This window comes from Rhodnius prolixus, unplaced genomic scaffold, assembly GCF_049639745.1.
Source record: "Rhodnius prolixus isolate KJV_2025 unplaced genomic scaffold, Rpr scaffold_21, whole genome shotgun sequence".
Lineage (NCBI taxonomy): Eukaryota > Metazoa > Arthropoda > Insecta > Hemiptera > Reduviidae > Rhodnius > Rhodnius prolixus.
The window spans coordinates 597585-620920 of NW_027411606.1; the positions used below are offsets into that span (position 1 = coordinate 597585).

Genomic DNA, 23336 nt, shown 5'->3' on the forward strand with positions numbered 1-23336 from the left:
TTAGAAGTTAGAAACGGAAACCAATGTCATTAATGTCTCTCAATTCAGGAGATATCTTTCATCCAAGCCAATTAGCGGGTTGTCGAACTAACAGAAAAGAGGATTATACTTGCTCCCCTTCACTCTCTTTATCCCTAAGATTAGGTGAGTGTAAAGTTCGCCGAGATAACAGTTGTCAACAAGGTGTACTGCTGCAGATTGGCAGACCTGCTTCCCACGTGTTACCCATTGATTGCAGAACATGAACAGCTAACTAACGTCTGTATAATTATTTAAATTCACCCTATCCACGGAACGTTCACAAGTCCTCCACATGTACGGGGTTAACAAAAGGATAAGCGCTTTTACACACGTTACCAACACTAATAATAAGGATTAACACCACCAATCAGTACCAAAGGGAATTCACCTCGTCGAGGTTAAACAACACAACAACACCGGCTAATCCCAATAAAAGTCACCCGACTGAATACTGAACTTGATGAATATTCACTGAACTACGTTTTAGATATAACACATACTTTCAATGTGTCAAATATTCAAAACACACATACTCAACATACTCAAATTGTAAATAATTACCTTTAATTGAAAACAACTTCAAGTTCAAAACCTTCATTATTAATTATTATGGTCATAATCAATGGCGTTGCATCAAATTAGGTTGAGATTACTCAAAATATTAGGAAATAAATAAAACAAGCATAAAGGATGAAAAAATACTGCCAATGTCAGTCATTTTTATATTATGCAGGGTAATATGAAATACTTTACATTCTATAAGGTTGTCAGCTTGTTAACTGCTACATTACGAGGTGTGGCTATTAACTAACGAAACTGATGCTGCTACAGAAGAACTTTGCATGTGCCAAATCCTAACGACCGACAGCTGTGCAGCGTGAAGCCTCTCTTTCGATTGCAGCGTCTCACGTGTTTGTAGAGAAATCTGTCTGACCGGAACCGTCGTTTGTGTAAGAGGTGTTAGTTTCGTTTTGCCGAAAACATGATAACTACACATGTAGTAGAGCAACGAATTGTCGTGAAATTTCACATGATACTTGGTAAAACCGCTACTGAAATTTATCTTTTATTAAAAGAAGTTTATGGCGATGAATGTTAATCACGTGCGCGAGTTTTTGAGTGGTTCAAGCGTTACCAAGATGGCCGAGAATACGTCGAAGATGATGACCGCCCTGGGTTGCCCTTCCACGTTCAAAACGTATGAAAATGTCGATTATAATTAATCAATATCGTGAGATGCTTGCTTAACTTCGTGAAAGAGTAAGGAAAAACGGCCCGCTTTGTGAAAGAACAAGTCACGGGGTTCTCCATCAAGACAACGCGCCGGCTCACACCTCATTGTCTGTCAAGACGTTTGCTAGCCAAGCACAACATCCCAGTTTTAGGCCATCCGCCTTATTCGCCTGACGTGAACCAATATGACTTTTGTCTGTTCCCTAAAGTCAAATCTGCATTAAAAGGAACACAATTGCAGTCCTTTGAAGCTGTGAAAGAAAAAGCGGTACGCGTCATGCAGGAGCTCACAGAAAAAGACTTCCAACACTGTTTCGAACAATAGTAAATTCGCATGGAGCGTTTTAGGGATAGGGGAGGGGTATATATTGATGGTGATAATAACTAAATATACTTAAATTTAAAATCAAATGTTTTACAGCAATAGTCTCGTTATTTAATAGCCACACCTCGTATATTGTTGACAAGCCTCTAAAGATGACCTAGTCCCCCTATTCCGAAAGCTCGGCTAAATAATAAAAAAATTAATGACTGAAATAAGCAATATTCTTCTGGATTAATGAATCAGTCACCAAAAACAAAAAAAAAATTTATTATTCACTATATTTCAGATTAACTAAATACAAATTTGATTGGATCAAAAATGATCAACACATGCTCTCCGAACCAACAAAAAGTCTAAACAAACAAAGGGCTAACGCTTTTCATAGCCTTTTTACGCAGCCTTTCGAAGCCTATTCTTAGTTTTTTTCAGTTTTTCTCGTTGTCTGTAAGAAGCTCTTAGGAAGAAAAAATCTAAGGGCCAGCAACTGGATTCAAAATATTAAGAAAATAAGTCTAGTCAGAGCAATAAAATAAAAAGATTCAATAAAATACAGCAAACCGACGGGCTGGAATAGAGTATAAAAACAATGAATGAAGGTCAAAGTACATGAAGGTTTGAGAGTGGTTCAGTAGCATCACTAAACACAAGAGAATTTACCCTCTGGGAACATGTATTAAGCATAGGCGAGTGTGCAAAAGTTTACTTGTTTATACGCAAAACTAATACAGAGTCAAAAGTACTGAGGATTTGTAGAAGGGCCTAATCTCTTTCTCCTGGCCCCCTATATACGTGTACATACAAGTACAATCAAGTTGTACTCTGGCATCAGAGAGAAATAGCGAGAGAGATACAAGGCCAGCTAGAGAATTGAAGAGCCTTGTATAAAACAGTGCCTATTCTAGAAAAGTTGTACTATACTAAGAGAATTACTAGTGAATTCAGTTAGGCAGACATTCAAAGTTAAATCAAATCATTTCCAGCGAGTTGGCTCGCGCAACTGTAACAATATGGGAGCCGCTGGATCATAAAGAGAGAAATTGTTGTTTTTATATCCCTTTCTCTTACTTCTTTATTTGTTCTTGTGTTATTTAAACTGCACTTGTCAGTTATTTGACCGTAAAAGGGACAAATTAATAACATCAGATTCTTGAATATAGAGCAATCAAGTCTGTTATTTTAAATCCTTCTGCTTTCATTTATACTGGAAGTTAAAGAATATTGCCAATTCCAGTCATAAAGTTTTGATTGTTTGCTAAAGTTTTTGATCTAGGGACTATACGTCGTAGGTCACTGATGGGCAAACTCTTTTAGGAGCGGGCCAAAAACTAAAAGGAAAAATTTTTGTCAGGCTATAATAATTTTTTTATTTAAAAGAATACAGTAAATGAGTAAGACAGTTTTATAATATCAATATTAAACTAATGTGATGTATGAAGCTGCGAGTGTTTTTTGATAATAGTTCGCCATAATTTAGTTCAAATTGGGGACGTAGTTATTCTTAAGAGTGAACTGAGGTGTTCAGCCGTCAATCTATTTCTGTCAGAGCTTTTTCTAAGTTTCATTATTGGAAAAAGCTGCTCACAAATACAAGAAGTACAATTGTTATTTTTAATTATTATTATAAAACATGTGACGGACTGGATTGAACCTTTCACTGGGCCGAAGTTGGCCCGCGTGCTGTAGTTTGCCCATCAGTGGACTAGGTCATCTTCAGGGTTTATGCAGTTAACAATTACATAGTATGCAGGAAAAGAGAAACAGAGTAGAATACTCGTATAAGTACATAATAATCGTATGAAGAATTTGGCTGCGCTTAAAACACAAATAATTTCATGAAACTAAAGATTATTCATTAACCAATATTTTGGTTTTTTTTTTTAATTTAAGACGCTCCAACAACTGAGACCATTGGCGCCCAGAGTTTCTTTCATTGCCAGCCTCCAGACAGTGCTCTATTATTATTGACAAAACTGTCCATCACCGGACAGTAAACTATAAGAAGCTCTTAGTAAGAGAAATCTAAGGGCCAGCTGCTGGATTCGAAACAGGGGTTTCAGCTTTAGAATCCAGTTTAAGCTAACAAATTAATCCCTTCCATTGTTACTAATATAAGCTCTAAGGGCGCCACGGTAGCCGAGCGGTTAGAGGCGAGACCTGCGAAGCTAATATGTATTGTGGTACTGGGTTCGATTCCCGGTCTTAGGCCTTGGATTTTATTTAATGGTTAATAAAAGAAATTTACAGTAAAGTACATATGTTTGCTAGTCGCCTCCGTCCACGACACCTAATTTGGTAGTTGGACGTTAAGCCCCGCCTGAAAAAATAGGCGATTACTTTACTTTAATAAAAACACTAATTTTAATACAAATATTAATTACAAATCTTTATAGACTATCGATTATTCGAACTACAAGTTGTAGTTATTTATATTTGTACAATAAAAAATAATATAATAGTCATTTACTAGAACATCTAAAAGATTTACTATTTTACAGAAAACAGTTGGAAAAACATTTTTATGAGAATTCAGCTATCTTATATTTGAAAATTCACTCGAAATTCCATGCGTTATTTTGGGCAATATTGCATAATATTCAATTACTGCAGATTTCGACGATTGAGTTTTAGGTAATCATATATATTCAAGGACGTCAGCTGTGCTAGGATATTGTGGGAAGAGCTTTAATTTTGGGCTTTGAGTACAAAAAAAAAAGGTGCGGAGAGAACTACTCTAATGGTGGGTTAAATTTATTGAAAATACGTTTAGGTCCTCAGTGCTGGACAATATCTTTCATTTTATTGTATCCCTGACCAGCCAGCAAGTGTAGAACGAGGCGGAAACGTAAGTGAAGTTGAAATCTCTACACCAAACTAACTCTGACGATGGGTGAAGGTCTGGAACTGGTCCAGGATGCAAGGATGCACATGCGTGCATCGTCGAAGGAAATCAAAGAGGCTAAATTTATAGAAATAATCCTCAGTTTCAAGGAACTCCTAAAACCGGAAGTAGAAAAACTGTGGTTTTTATAGCCGTTGCTAATCAAGAGTTCTCTGTAATGGTGATTTCTAACCAGCAGGTATCAAAAGTGGATAAGAGTTATCTAAAGGCTGTTTTTTTTGGGGGGGGGGAGAGGGTGGCGAAAAATATAGCTCTTTTGCAGGGAAATCCCCTTGCTTGAGGAACACATTAGTAGAACTTAAAGGAGAAAATAATGACTAGAAGAAGGATGGTGGCATAGAAGAAAACAAGTGAAAGAGAAAGAAAACTAAGGAACTGCAAGCTGAGAGCGGGACGGAATGAGCTGGGGTTTTGTGATGATGACGAGAATGGCCACTTAAAGTGAAGTATGCCATGTTTGGCATCCATTAGCGCGCGAGCCACACACATGCTCTGTGAGTTTGTAGATGGCATTAGACATCAAGTAAACATGCACACGTACGAGCGCAGAGCGCACCAACGTCAATAATCTCCAGTCCACTAGGTCTTCTCAACTTCCAAGTGAGCCAATTCGCTTGTCTCCTCTTTGCTGGCACCATCATCACCCTCTGTATAGTATGTGTACATAGACTAAAGGAAGAAAGCCCCTAGGGGCTTTTGTTTATCTGCCACCACACAATACCACTTCTACCTTCCAACTTATCACCTTCAACCTGTTCAGTGTTCCTTGTTCTACCTCTTTCTAGGCATGCTAAACTTTTCTTTATTACAGTAGGGCTGTTTCCACTTTCAAATACCTTGAGACTGGTTAGTTGTTATGGTTTCATTCACTTCAAGGGTGCTCCCGAGCTACCTTTACAGTAAAGGCACTTTTCTTTTTTAAATAAGAAAGATAAAAACATCCAAACACTTGCCCTTTACACAACGTCTTCCAACTACATATCCCTTTTCTGTTTTTTAGAAGATTGTTTGTTAATATTTTTTGCAAGAAAAAGCTAAAAAGTGCACTGTTAATTAAAAGCATTTGTACTACAAACAGACTGCCTCGTTTAGAATTAGGCAAAGAACCGATCTGCCACAAGAAAATGTGATTAGGTCCACAGTGCTGGGTTGATTGATTGAATCAATTGATTGATTGATTTAAATTGATTTAATTAATTGATTAAATCTTTGATTTAATCCGTCTCATTGTATCCCTTCTCAGTTTCGGACTTATATTCATCATAATCAGTTTGGTGTACGGATTTCGACTTCACTTAAGTTTCCGTCTCGCACTACAATTTGCTGAGTCCACTTCCTGTGAATCTCTACACCAAATTAATCATCTACTGAAAGTTCAAAACCGGTTTGGGATACAATAAACATGAGTCAAAAATCAAAGATGCAGCTATGTATGTTAAATAATGGAGTAAAAGATTAATTTGCGTATGTCCTAGAGATTTATTAAATAATTAGTATTTTTGCAACAAATCTACAGAATACTTTTTTGTTTGTTTGAAAAAATATTAAATTCTAGTTTCCCGGTTATGCTCGTATGAATTAATCAACACCCCTTCGACATATACGAGTACATGAACAGCTTGCACATTTCGGATTATTTCTATAAAAAAAAAGATAAGAGCTGTACTATTTGATCTTGACATTGCGGGAAAAAAAGAAGAAGTTCGTTCTCAATTCAACCTTGCCTAGGCTTAAGGTTGAATCATTTTATTAGTAGAAATGATTAAGATGAGAATGAAATCGGTTGTAGTGGTTGAAGATATCATGATATGAAGAATTATAATACACAAATTCGCCCAGGAAAGTGACCAGATGGTGTGGATTGAGGCTTGATCATCGGCCATAGCCACCACGGCTATCTTAAGAATCCTCAACAACAGCCACTCTGCGAAAAACATGTAATACCTCCTCACTTTAGAACATAACCTTTCTTTCAATTAACAGATATAGACACTAAAAAGATAACATCAACAGTTACAGAGATCTGAGCCAAGACCAATTTCCTCATGTGCAGTCCGTTAAAGGTTCTAAAAGTTGCTTCTTCTAGTATGTAAAGTGCAGTTTTTATCAATTTTTCGATTAAAATAATTCATCTAGAGCCCTAGATATACATATAAAAAACAAGGACAATGTTCAGTGCCACCTTCTACTGAAGCAACCGGTTGTTAATACTTCGTCCATCGAATGACAGCAATTTAAAAGACATGCTTAATAAAGTATCTAAGCATTCTATAGCTGTACTATAGATAGCAGCACAATGTAGGCGACCACTTGTGAGATCTGTTGATAATTGTGCTAACTAAACTACTGAAAGGTTTGACTAAAAAAGATTTATTTCTACGAGGGTCGTTTGAAAAGTCCGTGCAAAAATAAAAACTACTTAATTTTGGGGGGTAAACCTTTTTTATTTTTCAACATAGTCTCCTTTTAGGCTTATACACTTCGTCCAATGCTGCTCTAGTTTGTTGATCCCTTCCGAATAATAGGATTTGTCCAAGTCTGAAAAATAGCCATTCGTTTCTGCAATCACCTCCTCGTTTGAATAAAATCTTTTTCCCGCCAGCCCTTTCTTCATTTTGGGGAACAAATAGTAGTCCGAGGGAGCCAAGTCTGGAGAATAGGGGGGATGTGAAACGAGTTGGAACCCTATTTCCATTAATTTTGCGACCACAACTGCTGAGGTGTGAGCTGGTGCGTTGTCGTGATGGAAAAGGACTTTTTTGTGGGCCAATCGTGGGCGTTTTTCTTGCAGCTCGGTTTTCAAACGGTCCAATAACGATGAATAATATGCACCTGTAATAGTTTCACCCTTTTCCAGATAGTCGATGAGGATTATTCCTTGCGAATTCCAAAAGACAGTCGCCATAATCTTTCCGGCCGAAGGAACGGTCTTCGCCTTTTTTGGCGCAGATTCCCCCTTGGTAACCCATTGTTTAGATTGTTCTTTGGTCTCAGGAGTGTAGTGATGTATCCATGTTTCATCCACAGTGACGAAACGACGCTTAAAGTCCTGCGGATTCTTCTGGAACAGCTGCAAACCGTCCTTGCAACACTTCACACGATTTCGTTTTTAGTCAAGAGTGAGCAATCGCGGCACCCATCTTGCGGATAGCTTTTTCATGTCCAAATGTTGATGTACCCGTTATGTACCCGTTCATTCGAGATGCCCATAGCAATCTCACGCACCTTCACTCTTCTGTCATCCATCACCATATCATGGATTTTATCAATGATTTCTGGAGTAGTAACCTCAACAGGGCGTCCAGAACGTTCAGCGTCACTTGTGGGCCCATATGGCCACTCCGAAAATTTTGAAACCACTTATAAACTGTTCTAATCGATGGTGCAGAGTCACCATAATGTTTATCAAGCTTCTCTTTAGTCTCCTGAGGCGTTTTGCCTTTCATAAAGTAGTGTTTAATCAACACACGAAATTCTTTTTCGTCCATTTTTTGAAAATCACTCGACTTCCTCGATTCAAACGAATGCCAAACACAAAGAAATAGACCGATCTGGCTGAAACTTGGTGTGTGTTCTTCCAAGAGATGCTACTAACTAAACATAACCTCGATACGCCCAGTAGTGCTATCTCTCTGACTTTGCACGGACTTTTCAAACGACCCTCGTATACTCTTTTTACATTAGTTAGCCGGTCAACTTTTATGAATTGTCACAATACTTTATTTTTGCAGTATTGATTACTTTCAATTTACTGTAAATATGGTGAAGATATCGTACAATTATTTGGAAATCTGAATTCTAAAGAAATAGGCCTTGACTTAATTGTATTTCTAAAATATTGAAGAGATCTAAAACCTTCGACATCAAATACTTACTAAATTTAAGGATTTTTGTTATTTCAGTTAAAATTCTGGGTAGGCTGCTGATGTAGAAATAACAAGCTACTTAACTTTTCAAAAACTACACAACCCCAGGCAACTCTAGGTACTTTAGCTAATATGTTAGAACAAATATTTACATACAAAACATAACTTTATTCTGTTACAAAACGAGTATATATTTATAAAAATAAATCAAACGTTTATATAAAAAAAAAAGAAATGGAATACAACAAATTCTTTTGAATTGCAAATCTAATGTATATCAACAGCATAACGAATAATGAATTTGCATTAAATTATAAATACAGCCACCCTGTGTACATTCAACAGCTGCTATACAAATTAAATAATAAAGAATTACAAGTATTTTAATTTAGAATAATTAAGTAAATTCTTATTTAAATCATTTTTCCACTTATTATCTAACCAAATTCTTTACAGAAATTCTGTGAAAACATTTTACATTAAAACTTGTTAAATGGCGTTATTTAAATACATAAAATATTATATTCTTTTTTAATCTTCTTTAATAAGTTAAGAAAAGAAGTTATAATAAATATTATATAAATTCAAACAATATGTATTTTCAAATATTACCTCTAGGAAATTAAAACTCTTCATAAAAATAGTTTCAGAAAAGATAGAAGAATATTCTTGGTACATTCATTGATTGCTTTAAGATTATTATTCAAAAATGATAATTCATAAAATTTTTATAAAGCTAGAAAGTTAATAATTCTAGAGAGTCCACAATGCTGAACCAATATGTTGGATTTTAACCGTCGCATTACGCATGCTCATTGTACCTCTGATTGGTTTCAGACTTGGATTTTAACCGTCGCATTACGCATGCTCATTGTACCTCTGATTGGTTTCAGACTTGGATTTTAACCGTCGCATTACGCATGCTCATTGTACCTCTGATTGGTTTCAGACTTGGATTTTAACCGTCGCATTCCGCATGCTCATTGTACCTCTGATTGGTTTCAGACTTGGATTTTAACCGTCGCATTACGCATGCTCATTGTACCTCTGATTGGTTTCAGACTTGGATTTTAACCGTCGCATTACGCATGCTCATTGTACCTCTGATTGGTTTCAGACTTGGATTTTAACTGTCGCATTACGCATGCTCATTGTACCTCTGATTGGTTTCAGACTTGGATTTTAACCGTCGCATTACGCATGCTCATTGTACCTCTGATTGGTTTCAGACTTTCATCTAAACTTGCTCGCGACGAAGGTTAAGATCAAAGATGTTTATAATTTTTAATTGGACATAATTGTTTATTAATCGGTTACAACTTTGAAAACAAAGGATTTTAGACTCATTTCACACTGAGCTCGTTTGTGAAAGCAAAACCGTTATTAGGGGTTTACCAGAAGTCTATTATATCTGAGTGGAAACTGTTCGGGTAAACTAGAAGAAACATGGTGGTTCAGTCACCCAGTGTTTTTGAATGAACTTAAGAGTTTATTTAATCTACCAGACGCGGCAGAAAAAATGAAATCTTTATCTTCCCAAAGTCAAGGAATCTTGTTCACTACGAATACCAACCACCAGCAGAGCAGATTGGTGATTGGATCAAGCCGTAATAGAATGGAATAACCACCGTTCCTTAGCGTCGGTACTGTACAGGGGATAACGCGTTAAGAAATCATTGGAACCAGCCTTACAGCGCTGCCTCATCCAACAAATTTGTCCCCCTAACCCGAGAGTCCAAGGGTGTATTCACTGCTGCTAAATAATCTGGAACAGCATGGACAAAGTAGTAACTGAAAGTTAGCGCTTTGTTAGGCTTCCTGGCTGTCCATAAAACGAACTAAATCCCTTCCAACGGAAGCTGCCACAATTCAATGGCAGTCATTTCCGCTTATAAGACAAATATACGAGTATAATTACCAAGTTCACAGCTGGCACGCTCCTATCTGAATCTAAACAGAGGAGCCCAGTTTACATAAACCAGCACCGTGTTCTGTTCATCAATGAACCATCCTGAAAATGGATTAACTTAAGTTTTTGGTTTAAATAAATTAATTAAAAGTCAACTTTGGTGAGTATTTGTGTTACAAATAAATTAGTCAAATCGAACTAAGTAGATTTGTATCAGAGTTGGGCAAAAATTTAATCAATTAAAAAACAATTGAATTAAACCGAAATTTAATTTTAATCATGATTAAAATTAAAAAATTTAATCGGCCAAAATTAGTTGATTAAAATTAAATTCACTTTTAATTTAATCGGAACTTAATCAATTAAAATTTTTAATCATAACTAAAAATTAGGATTAAAATTAAAATTAAATAATTAGAATTTTAATTGATTGAATTAAATTCCAAATTTAGCTTTAATCACTTTATAATTGAGAAAAACAAAGTGTATAAGAGAACAAAATTCCATACCAATACGTGGTTCACAGTGGGAGCTAAAGAACAGCCATAATTTTACAGAATTTCATGACCCAAAAAATTTTCAACCCTTTATATCTTCTACATTTATAGATATGTGCACAAAATAACTAAAGTTTATAATTCAGAAAAACAAAGTGTATAAGAGAACAAAATTCCTTACCATTACGTGGTTCACAGTGGGAGATATGGAATGGCCTTAATTTTACAGAATTTCATGACCCAAAAAATTTTCAACCCTTTATATCTTCTACATTAATAGATCTGTGCACAAAATAACTATAGTCTATAATTGAGAAAAACAAAGTGTATAAGAGAACAAAATTCCATACCAATACGTGGTTCACAGTGGGAGATAAAGAACAGCCATAATTTTACAGAATTTCATGACCCAAAAAATTTTCAACCCTTTATATCTTCTACATTTATAGATCTGTGCACAAAATAACTATAGTTTATAATTGAGAAAAACAAAGTGTATAAGAGAACAAAACTCCATACCAATACGTGGTTCACAGTGGGAGATAAAGAACAGCCATAATTTTACAGAATTTCATGACCCAAAAAATTTTCAACCCTTTATATCTTCTGCATTTATAGATCTGTGCACAAAATAACTATAGTTTATAATTGAGAAAAACAAAGTGTATAAGAGATAAAAATTCCATACCAATACGTGGTTCACAGTGGGAGATAAAGAACAGCCATAATTTCACAGAATTTCATAACCCAAAAAATTTTCAACCCTTTATATCTTCTACATTTATAGATCTGTGCACAAAATAACTATAGTTTATAATTGAGAAAAACAAAGTGTATAAGAGAACAAAATTCCATACCAATACGTGGTTCACAGTGGGAGATATAGAATGGCCATAATTTTACAGAATTTCATGACCCAAAACATTTTCAACCCTTTATATCTTCTACATTTATAGATCTGTGCACAAAATAACTATAGTTTATAATTGAGAAAAACAAAGTGTATAAGAGAACAAAATTCCATACCAATACGTGGTTCACACTGGGAGCTAAAGAACAGCCATAATTTTACAGAATTTCATGACCCAGAAAATTTTCAACCCTTTATATCTTCTACATTTATAGATATGTGCACAAAATAACTAAAGTTTATAATTCAGAAAAACAAAGTGTATAAGAGAACAAAATTCCTTACCAATACGTGGTTCACAGTGGGAGATATAGAATGGCCATAATTTTACAGAATTTCATGACCCAAAAAATTTTCAACCCTTTATATCTTCTACATTAATAGATCTGTGCACAAAATAACTACAGTCTATAATTGAGAAAAACAAAGTGTATAAGAGAACAAAATTCCATACCAATACGTGGTTCACAGTGGGAGATAAAGAACAGCCATAATTTTACAGAATTTCATGACCCAAAAAATTTTCAACCCTTTATATCTTCTACATTTATAGATCTGTGCACAAAATAACTATAGTTTATAATTGAGAAAAACAAAGTGTATAAGAGAACAAAATTCCATACCAATACGTGGTTCACAGTGGGAGATAAAGAACAGCCATAATTTCACAGAATTTCATGACCCAAAAAATTTTCAACCCTTTATATCTTCTACATTTATAGATCTGTGCACAAAACAACTATAGTTTATAATTGAGAAAAACAAAGTGTATAAAAGAACAAAATTCCATACCAATACGTTGTTCACAGTGGGAGATAAAGAACAGTCATAATTTTACAGAATTTACGCATTACGCATGCTCATTGTACCTCTGATTGGTTTCAGACTTGGATTTTAACCGTCGCATTACGCATGCTCATTGTACCTCTGATTGGTTTCAGACTTGGATTTTATCGTCGCATTACGCATGCTCATTGTACCTCTGATTGGTTTCAGACTTGGATTTTAACCGTCGCATTACGCATGCTCATTGTACCTCTGATTGGTTTCAGACTTGGATTTTAACCGTCGCATTACGCATGCTCATTGTACCTCTGATTGGTTTCAGACTTTCATCTAAACTTGCTCGCGACGAAGGTTAAGATCAAAGATGTTTATAATTTTTAATTGGACATAATTGTTTATTAATCGGTTACAACTTTGAAAACAAAGGATTTTAGACTCATTTCACACTGAGCTCGTTTGTGAAAGCAAAACCGTTATTAGGGGTTTACCAGAAGTCTATTATATCTGAGTGGAAACTGTTCGGGTAAACTAGAAGAAACATGGTGGTTCAGTCACCCAGTGTTTTTGAATGAACTTAAGAGTTTATTTAATCTACCAGACGCGGCAGAAAAAATGAAATCTTTATCTTCCCAAAGTCAAGGAATCTTGTTCACTACGAATACCAACCACCAGCAGAGCAGATTGGTGATTGGATCAAGCCGTATTAGAATGGAATAACCACCGTTCCTTAGCGTCGGTACTGTACAGGGGATAACGCGTTAAGAAATCATTGGAACCAGCCTTACAGCGCTGCCTCATCCAACAAATATGTCCCCCTAACCCGAGAGTCCAAGGGTGTATTCACTGCTGCTAAATAATCTGGAACAGCATGGACAAAGTAGTAACTGAAAGTTAGCGCTTTGTTAGGCTTCCTGGCTGTCCATAAAACGAACTAAATCCCTTCCAACGGAAGCTGCCACAATTCAATGGCAGTCATTTCCGCTTATAAGACAAATATACGAGTATAATTACCAAGTTCACAGCTGGCACGCTCCTATCTGAATCTAAACAGAGGAGCCCAGTTTACATAAACCAGCACCGTGTTCTGTTCATCAATGAACCATCCTGAAAATGGATTAACTTAAGTTTTTGGTTTAAATAAATTAATTAAAAGTCAACTTTGGTGAGTATTTGTATTACAAATAAATTAGTCAAATCGAACTAAGTAGATTTGTATCAGAGTTGGGCAAAAATTTAATCAATTAAAAAACAATTGAATTAAACCGAAATTTAATTTTAATCATGATTAAAATTAAAAAATTTAATCGGCCAAAATTAGTTGATTAAAATTAAATTCACTTTTAATTTAATCGGAACTTAATCAATTAAAATTTTTAATCATAACTAAAAATTAGGATTAAAATTAAAATTAAATAATTAGAATTTTAATTGATTGAATTAAATTCCAAATTTAGTTTTAATCACTTTATAATTGAGAAAAACAAAGTGTATAAGAGAACAAAATTCCATACCAATACGTGGTTCACAGTGGGAGCTAAAGAACAGCCATAATTTTACAGAATTTCATGACCCAAACATTTTCAACCCTTTATATCTTCTACATTTATAGATCTGTGCACAAAATAACTATAGTTTATAATTAAGAAAAACATAGTGTATAAGAGAAAAAAATTCCATACAAATACGTGGTTCACAGTGGGAGATATAGAATGGCCATAATTTTTCAGAATTTCATGACCCAAAAAATTTTCAACACTTTATATCTTCTACATTTATAGATCTGTGCACAAAATAACTATAGTTTATAATTGAGAAAAACAAAGTGTATAAGAGAAAAAAATTCCATACCAATACGTGGTTCACAGTGAGAGATATAGAATGGTCATAATTTTACAGAATTTCATGACCCAAAAAATTTTCAACACTTTATATCTTCTACATTTATAGATCTGTGCACAAAATAACTATAGTTTATAATTGAGAAAAACAAAGTGTATAAGAGAAAAAAATACCATACCAATACGTGGTTCACAGTGGGAGATATAGAATGGCCATAATTTTACAGAATTTCATGACCCAAAAAATTTTCAACCCTTTATATCTTCTACATTTATAGATCTGTGCACAAAATAACTATAGTCTATAATTGAGAAAAACAAAGTGTATAAGAGAACAAAATTCCATACCAATACGTGGTTCACAGTGGGAGATAAAGAACAGCCATAATTTTTCAGAATTTCATGACCCAAAAAATTTTCAACACTTTATATCTTCTACATTTATAGATCTGTGCACAAAATAACTATAGTTTATAATTGAGAAAAACAAAGTGTTTAAGAGAACAAAATTCCATACCAATACGTGGTTCACAGTGGGAGCTAAAGAACAGCCATAATTTTACAGAATTTCATGACCCAAAAAATTTTCAACCCTTTATATCTTCTACATTTATAGATCTGTGCACAAAATAACTATAGTTTATAATTGAGAAAAACAAAGTGTATAAGAGAACAAAACTCCATACCAATACGTGGTTCACAGTGGGAGATAAAGAACAGCCATAATTTTACAGAATTTCATGACCCAAAAAATTTTCAACCCTTTATATCTTCTGCATTTATAGATCTGTGCACAAAATAACTATAGTTTATAATTGAGAAAAACAAAGTGTATAAGAGATAAAAATTCCATACCAATACGTGGTTCACAGTGGGAGATAAAGAACAGCCATAATTTCACAGAATTTCATGACCCAAAAAATTTTCAACCCTTTATATCTTCTACATTTATAGATCTGTGCACAAAACAACTATAGTTTATAATTGAGAAAAACAAAGTGTATAAGAGAACAAAATTCCATACCAATACGTGGTTCACAGTGGGAGATAGTCATAATTTTACAGAATTTCATGACCCCAAAAATTTTCAACCCTTTATATCTTCTACATTTATAGATCTGTGCACAAAATAACTATAGTTTATAATTGAGAAAAACAAAGTGTATAAGAGAACAAAATTCCATACCAATACGTGGTTCACACTGGGAGCTAAAGAACAGCCATAATTTTACAGAATTTCATGACCCAGAAAATTTTCAACCCTTTATATCTTCTACATTTATAGATATGTGCACAAAATAACTAAAGTTTATAATTCAGAAAAACAAAGTGTATAAGAGAACAAAATTCCTTACCAATACGTGGTTCACAGTGGGAGATATAGAATGGCCATAATTTTACAGAATTTCATGACCCAAAAAATTTTCAACCCTTTATATCTTCTACATTAATAGATCTGTGCACAAAATAACTATAGTCTATAATTGAGAAAAACAAAGTGTATAAGAGAACAAAATTCCATACCAATACGTGGTTCACAGTGGGAGATAAAGAACAGCCATAATTTTACAGAATTTCATGACCCAAAAAATTTTCAACCCTTTATATCTTCTACATTTATAGATCTGTGCACAAAATAACTATAGTTTATAATTGAGAAAAACAAAGTGTATAAGAGAACAAAATTCCATACCAATACGTGGTTCACAGTGGGAGATAAAGAACAGCCATAATTTCACAGAATTTCATGACCCAAAAAATTTTCAACCCTTTATATCTTCTACATTTATAGATCTGTGCACAAAACAACTATAGTTTATAATTGAGAAAAACAAAGTGTATAAGAGAACAAAATTCCATACCAATACGTTGTTCACAGTGGGAGATAAAGAACAGTCATAATTTTACAGAATTTCATGACCCAAAAAATTTTCAACCCTTTATATCTTCTACATTTATAGATCTGTGCACAAAATAACTATAGTCTATAATTAAGAAAAACAAAGTGTATAAGAGACCAAAATTCCATACCAATACGTGGTTCACAGTGGGAGATATAGAATGGCCATAATTTTACAGAATTTCATGACCCAAAAAATTTTCAACCCTTTATATCTTCTACATTTATAGATCTGTGCATAAAACAACTATAGTTTATAATTGAGAAAAACAAAGTGTATAAGAGAACAAAATTCCATACCAATACGTGGTTCACAGTGGGAGATAAAGAACAGTCATAATTTTACAGAATTTCATGACCCAAAAAATTTTCAACCCTTTATATCTTCTACATTTATAGATCTGTGCACAAAATAACTAAAGTTTATAATTCAGGAAAACAATGTGTATAAGAGAACAAAATTCCTTACCAATACGTGGTTCACAGTGGGAGATATAGAATCGCCATAATTTTACAGAATTTCATGACCCAAAAAATTTTCAACCCTTTATATCTTCTACATTTATAGATCTGTGCACAAAATAACTATAGTTCATAATTGAGAAAAACAAAGTGTATAAGAAAACAAAATTCCATACCAAAACGTGGTTCTCAGTGGGAGATATAAAATGGCCATAATTTTACAGAATTTCAGGACCAAAAAAATTTTCAACCCTTTATATCTTCTACATTTATAGATCTGTGCACAAACTAACTATAGCCTATAATTGAGAAAAACAAAGTGTATAAGAGAACAAAATTCCATACCAATACGTGGTTCACAGTGGGAGATAAAGAACAGCCATAATTTTACAGAATTTCATGACCCAAAAAATTTTCAACACTCTCTATCTTCTACATTTATAGATCTGTGCACAAAATAACTATAGTTTATAATTGAGAAAAACAAATTGTATAAGCGAACAAAATTCCATACCAATACGTGGTTCACAGTGGGAGATAAAGAACAGCCATAATTTTACAGAATTTCATGACCCAAAAAATTTTCAACCCTTTATATCTTCTACATTTATAGATCTGTGCACAAAATAACTATAGTTTATAATTGAGAAAAACAAAGTGTATAAGAGAACAAGATTCCATACCAATACGTGGTTCACAGTGGGAGATAAAGAACAGCTATAATTTCACAGAATTTCATGACCCAAAAAATTTTCAACCCTTTATATCTTCTACATTTATAGATCTGTGCACAAAACAACTATAGTTTATAATTGAGAAAAACAAAGAGTATAAGAGAACAAAATTCCATACCAATACGTTGTTCACAGTGGGAGATAAAGAACAGTCATAATTTTACAGAATTTCATGACCCAAAAAATTTTCAACCCTTTATATCTTCTACATTTATAGATCTGTGCACAAAATAACTATAGTCTATAATTGAGAAAAACAAAGTGTATAAGAGAACAAAATTCCATACCAATACGTGGTTCACAGTGGGAGATAAAGAACAGCCATAATTTTACAGAATTTCATGACCCAAAAAATTTTCAACCCTTTATATCTTCTACATTTATAGATATGTGCACAAAATAACTAAAGTTTATAATTCAGAAAAACAAAGTGTATAAGAGAACAACATTCCATACCAATACGTGGTTCACAGTGGGAGATATAGAATGGCCATAATTTTACAGAATTTCATGACCCAAAAAATTTTCAACCCTTTATATCTTCTACATTTATAGATCTGTGCACAAAACAACTATAGTTTATAATTGAGAAAAACAAATTGTATAAGAGAACAAAATTCCATACCAATACGTGGTTTACAGTGGAAGATAAAGATCAGCCATAATTTTACAGAATTTGATGACCCAAAAAATTTTCAACCCTTTATATCTTCTACATTTATAGATCTGTGCACAAAATAACTATAGTTTATAATTGAGAAAAACAAATTGTATAAGAGAACAAAATTCCATACCAATACGTGGTTCACAGTGGGAGATAAAGAACAGCCATAATTTTACAGAATTTCATGACCCAAAAAATTTTCAACCATTTATATCTTCTACATTTACAGATCTGTGCACAAAATAACTATAGTTTATAATTGAGAAAAACAAAGTGTATAAGAGAACAAAATTCCATACCAATACGTGGTTCACAGTGGGACATAAAGAACAGCCATAATTTTACAGAATTTCATGACCCAAAAAATTTTCAACCCTTTATATCTTCTACATTTATAGATCTGTGCACAAAATAACTATAGTTTATAATTGAGAAAAACAAAGTGTATAAGAGAACAAAATTCCATACCAATACGTGGTTCACAGTGGGAGATAAAGAACAGCCATAATTTTACAGAATTTCATGACCCAAAAAATTTTCAACCGTTTATATCTTCTACATTTATAGATCTGTGCACAAAATAACTATAGTTTATAATTGAGAAAAACAATGTGTATAAGAGATCAAAATTCCATACCAATACGTGGTTCATAGTGGGAGATAAAGAACAGCCATAATTTTACAGAATTTCATGACCCAACAAATTTTCAACCCTTTATATCTTCAACATTTATAGATCTGTGCACAATATAACCATAGTTTATAATTGAGAAAAACAAAGTGTATAAGAGAACAAAATTCCATACCAATACGTGGTTGACAGTGGGAGATAAAGAACAGCCATAATTTTACAGAATTTCATGACCCAAAAAATTTTCAACCCTTTATATCTTCTACATTTATAGATCTGTGCACAAAATAACTATAGTTTATAATTGAGAAAAACAAATTGTATAAGAGAACAAAATTCCATACCAATACGTGTTTCACTGTGGAAGATAAAGAACAGCCATAATTTTACAGAATTTCATGACCCAAAAAATTTTCAACCCTTTATATCTTCTACATTTATAGATCTGTGCACAAAATAACTATAGTTTATAATTGAGAAAAACAAAGTGTATAAGAGAACAAAATTCCATACCAATACGTGGTTGACAGTGGGAGATAAAGAACAGCCATAATATTACAGAATTTCATGACCCAAAAAATTTTCAACACTTTCTATCTTCTACATTTATAGATCTGTGCACAAAATAACTATAGTTTATAATTGAGAAAAACAAATTGTATAAGAGAACAAAATTCCATACCAATACGTGTTTCACTGTGGAAGATAAAGAACAGCCATAATTTTACAGAATTTCATGACCCAAAAAATTTTCAACCCTTTATATCTTCTACATTTATAGATCTGTGCACAAAATAACTATAGTTTATAATTGAGAAAAACAAAGTGTATAAGAGAACAAAATTCCATACCAATACGTGGTTCACAGTGGGAGATATAGAATGGCCATAATTTTACAGAATTTCATGACCCAAAAAATTTTCAACCCTTTATATCTTCTACATTTATAGATCTGTGCACAAAATAACTATAGTTTATAATTGAGAAAAACAAAGTGTATAAGAGAACAAAATTCCATACCAATACGTGGTTCACACTGGGAGCTAAAGAACAGCCATAATTTTACAGAATTTCATGACCCAGAAAATTTTCAACCCTTTATATCTTCTACATTTATAGATATGTGCACAAAATAAGTAAAGTTTATAATTCAGAAAAACAAAGTGTATAAGAGAACAAAATTCCTTACCAATACGTGGTTCACAGTGGGAGATATAGAATGGCCATAATTTTACAGAATTTCATGACCCAAAAAATTTTCAACCCTTTATATCTTCTACATTAATAGATCTGTGCACAAAATAACTATAGTCTATAATTGAGAAAAACAAAGTGTATAAGAGAACAAAATTCCATACCAATACGTGGTTCACAGTGGGAGATAAAGAACAGCCATAATTTTACAGAATTTCATGACCCAAAAAATTTTCAACCCTTTATATCTTCTACATTTATAGATCTGTGCACAAAATAACTATAGTTTATAATTGAGAAAAACAAAGTGTATAAGAGAACAAAATTCCATACCAATACGTGGTTCACAGTGGGAGATAAAGAACAGCTATAATTTCACAGAATTTCATGACCCAAAAAATTTTCAACCCTTTATATCTTCTACATTTATAGATCTGTGCACAAAACAACTATAGTTTATAATTGAGAAAAACAAAGTGTATAAGAGAACAAAATTCCATACCAATACGTTGTTCACAGTGGGAGATAAAGAACAGTCATAATTTTACAGAATTTCATGACCCAAAAAATTTTCAACCCTTTATATCTTCTACATTTATAGATCTGTGCACAAAATAACTATAGTCTATAATTAAGAAAAACAAAGTGTATAAGAGACCAAAATTCCATACCAATACGTGGTTCACAGTGGGAGATATAGAATGGCCATAATTTTACAGAATTTCATGACCCAAAAAATTTTCAACCCTTTATATCTTCTACATTTATAGATCTGTGCATAAAACAACTATAGTTTATAATTGAGAAAAACAAAGTGTATAAGAGAACAAAATTCCATACCAATACGTGGTTCACAGTGGGAGATAAAGAACAGCCATAAGTTTACAGAATTTCATGACCCAAAAAATTTTCAACCCTTTATATCTTCTACATTTATAGATCTGTGCACAAAATAACTATAGTTCATAATTGAGAAAAACAAAGTGTATAAGAGAACAAAATTCCATACCAAAACGTGGTTCTCAGTGGGAGATATAAAATGGCCATAATTTTACAGAATTTCAGGACCAAAAAAATTTTCAACCCTTTATATCTTCTACATTTATAGATCTGTGCACAAACTAACTATAGTCTATAATTGAGAAAAACAAAGTGTATAAGAGAACAAAATTCCATACCAATACGTGGTTCACAGTGGGAGATAAAGAACAGCCATAATTTTACAGAATTTCATGACCCAAAAAATTTTCAACACTCTCTATCTTCTACATTTATAGATCTGTGCACAAAATAACTATAGTTTATAATTGAGAAAAACAAATTGTATAAGAGAACAAAATTCCATACCAATACGTGGTTCACAGTGGGAGATAAAGAACAGTCATAATTTTACAGAATTTCATGACCCAAAAAATTTTCAACCCTTTATATCTTCTACATTTACAGATCTGTGCACAAAATAACTATAGTTTATAATTGAGAAAAACAAAGTGTATAAGAGAACAAAATTCCATACCAATACGTGGTTCACAGTGGGAGATAAAGAACAGCCATAATTTTACAGAATTTCATGACCCAAAAAATTTTCAACCCTTTATATCTTCTACATTTATAGATCTGTGCACAAAATAACTATAGTTTATAATTGAGAAAAACAAAGTGTATAAGAGAACAAAATTCCATACCAATACGTGGTTCACAGTGGGAGATAAAAAACAGCCATAATTTTACAGAATTTCATGACCCAAAAAATTTTCAACCCTTTATATCTTCTACATTTATAGATCTGTGCACAAAATAACTATAGTTTATAATTGAGAAAAACAATGTGTATAAGAGAACAAAATTCCATACCAATACGTGGTTCATAGTGGGAGATAAAGAACAGCCATAATTTTACAGAATTTCATGACCCAACAAATTTTCAACCCTTTATATCTTCAACATTTATAGATCTGTGCACAATATAACTATAGTTTATAATTGAGAAAAACAAAGTGTATAAGAGAACAAAATTCCATACCAATACGTGGTTGACAGTGGGAGATAAAGAACAGCCATAATTTTACAGAATTTCATGACCCAAAAAATTTTCAACACTTTCTATCTTCTACATTTATAGATCTGTGCACAAAATAACTATAGTTTATAATTGAGAAAAACAAATTGTATAAGAGAACAAAATTCCATACCAATACGTGTTTCACTGTGGAAGATAAAGAACAGCCATAATTTTACAGAATTTCATGACCCAAAAAATTTTCAACCCTTTATATCTTCTACATTTATAGATCTGTGCACAAAATAACTATAGTTTATAATTGAGAAAAACAAAGTGTATAAGGGAACAAAATTCCATACCAATACGTGGTTCACAGTGGGAGATAAAGAACAGCCATAATTTTACAGAATTTCATGACCCAAAAAATTTTCAACCTTTTATATCAGTGGTTCTTAACCTTTTCATAGACGCGGAACACAATTATATGTATATATTTTTCTCGCGGAACACTAACATTAAATAATTTGAAATTCGGTATTTAGCAAGAACATAAAATTAAATTCAAATTAAAAAAAAAGGAACCATTCTTTGTTTTCGTATCTTTTCTAAGTATCTAAATTTCAATACATTTAAAATTGAAATTTCGCGGAACACTTGGACCATATTCGCGGAACACCGGTTAAGAAGCGCTGGTCTAGAGACTCGTGAAGAAGTCCAAGTCTACAAAAATTAACCGAAAAGTATTTATTGAAGACACTTAGAAAAATGGTTTCGCCAAAACGTGGTTCGAACCATTGGTTGAAAAGCCATAAAAGTGGCTTAATCAAATTAGTTTGATTAACGATTGAAATTGAACTAATTCGGTGATTAAAATTAAAGTTCAATTTAATTCTCAGATTTAATCATAATTTTTTTAGTTTGATTAAATTAGTTTGATTAACGATTAAATCTGAAATTTAATTGATTAAATAATTGTCATATGATTAAAATTTCGATTAAATTCACCGATTAAATTCTGATTAAAATTAAAAATAAATTTAATCAATTAAAAATTTTAATCAATTAAATTTAGAATTTAATTTTTTTTTTAATCAGTGCCCAACTCTGATTTGTATCAAATATGACAAAGTTAATGTAAAATCTACCCTTTAATCTTAGCCAAAAGGCTGATATATACTCGTAAGTTAAAAAGATTCTCTTGTTTAATCGTTAATAATTAATTTGATATTTTGACACTTTGTTGCAAGATTTTTGTATTCATCTTTTACATCTGTAGTAAGAGCAAACTCCTTTGCATGGGCCTGGACTCTTACAGCATAGAAATAAATAAAACATACAATTAAACGCGAAATCAAAAAATGGTGGCCTGCATGTTTTCAGTGCGAAAAGTAAGTTCATGTAGTAATAATAATTTCTTATCTCTCTAACTAGATTATGGCTGATTTTTCTGCCTGATTGTACCAAA

At 32.9% G+C, this 23336-nt stretch overlaps 1 protein-coding gene across 5 annotated transcripts in view; it reads right to left on the reverse strand.

Annotated features, from left to right (window-relative positions):
• The window catches only part of LOC141455082 (protein YIPF5-like), a 407881-nt gene that overhangs the window by 365868 nt on the left and 18677 nt on the right, over positions 1–23336 (reverse strand). The gene's annotated exons all lie outside the window — the stretch shown is intronic.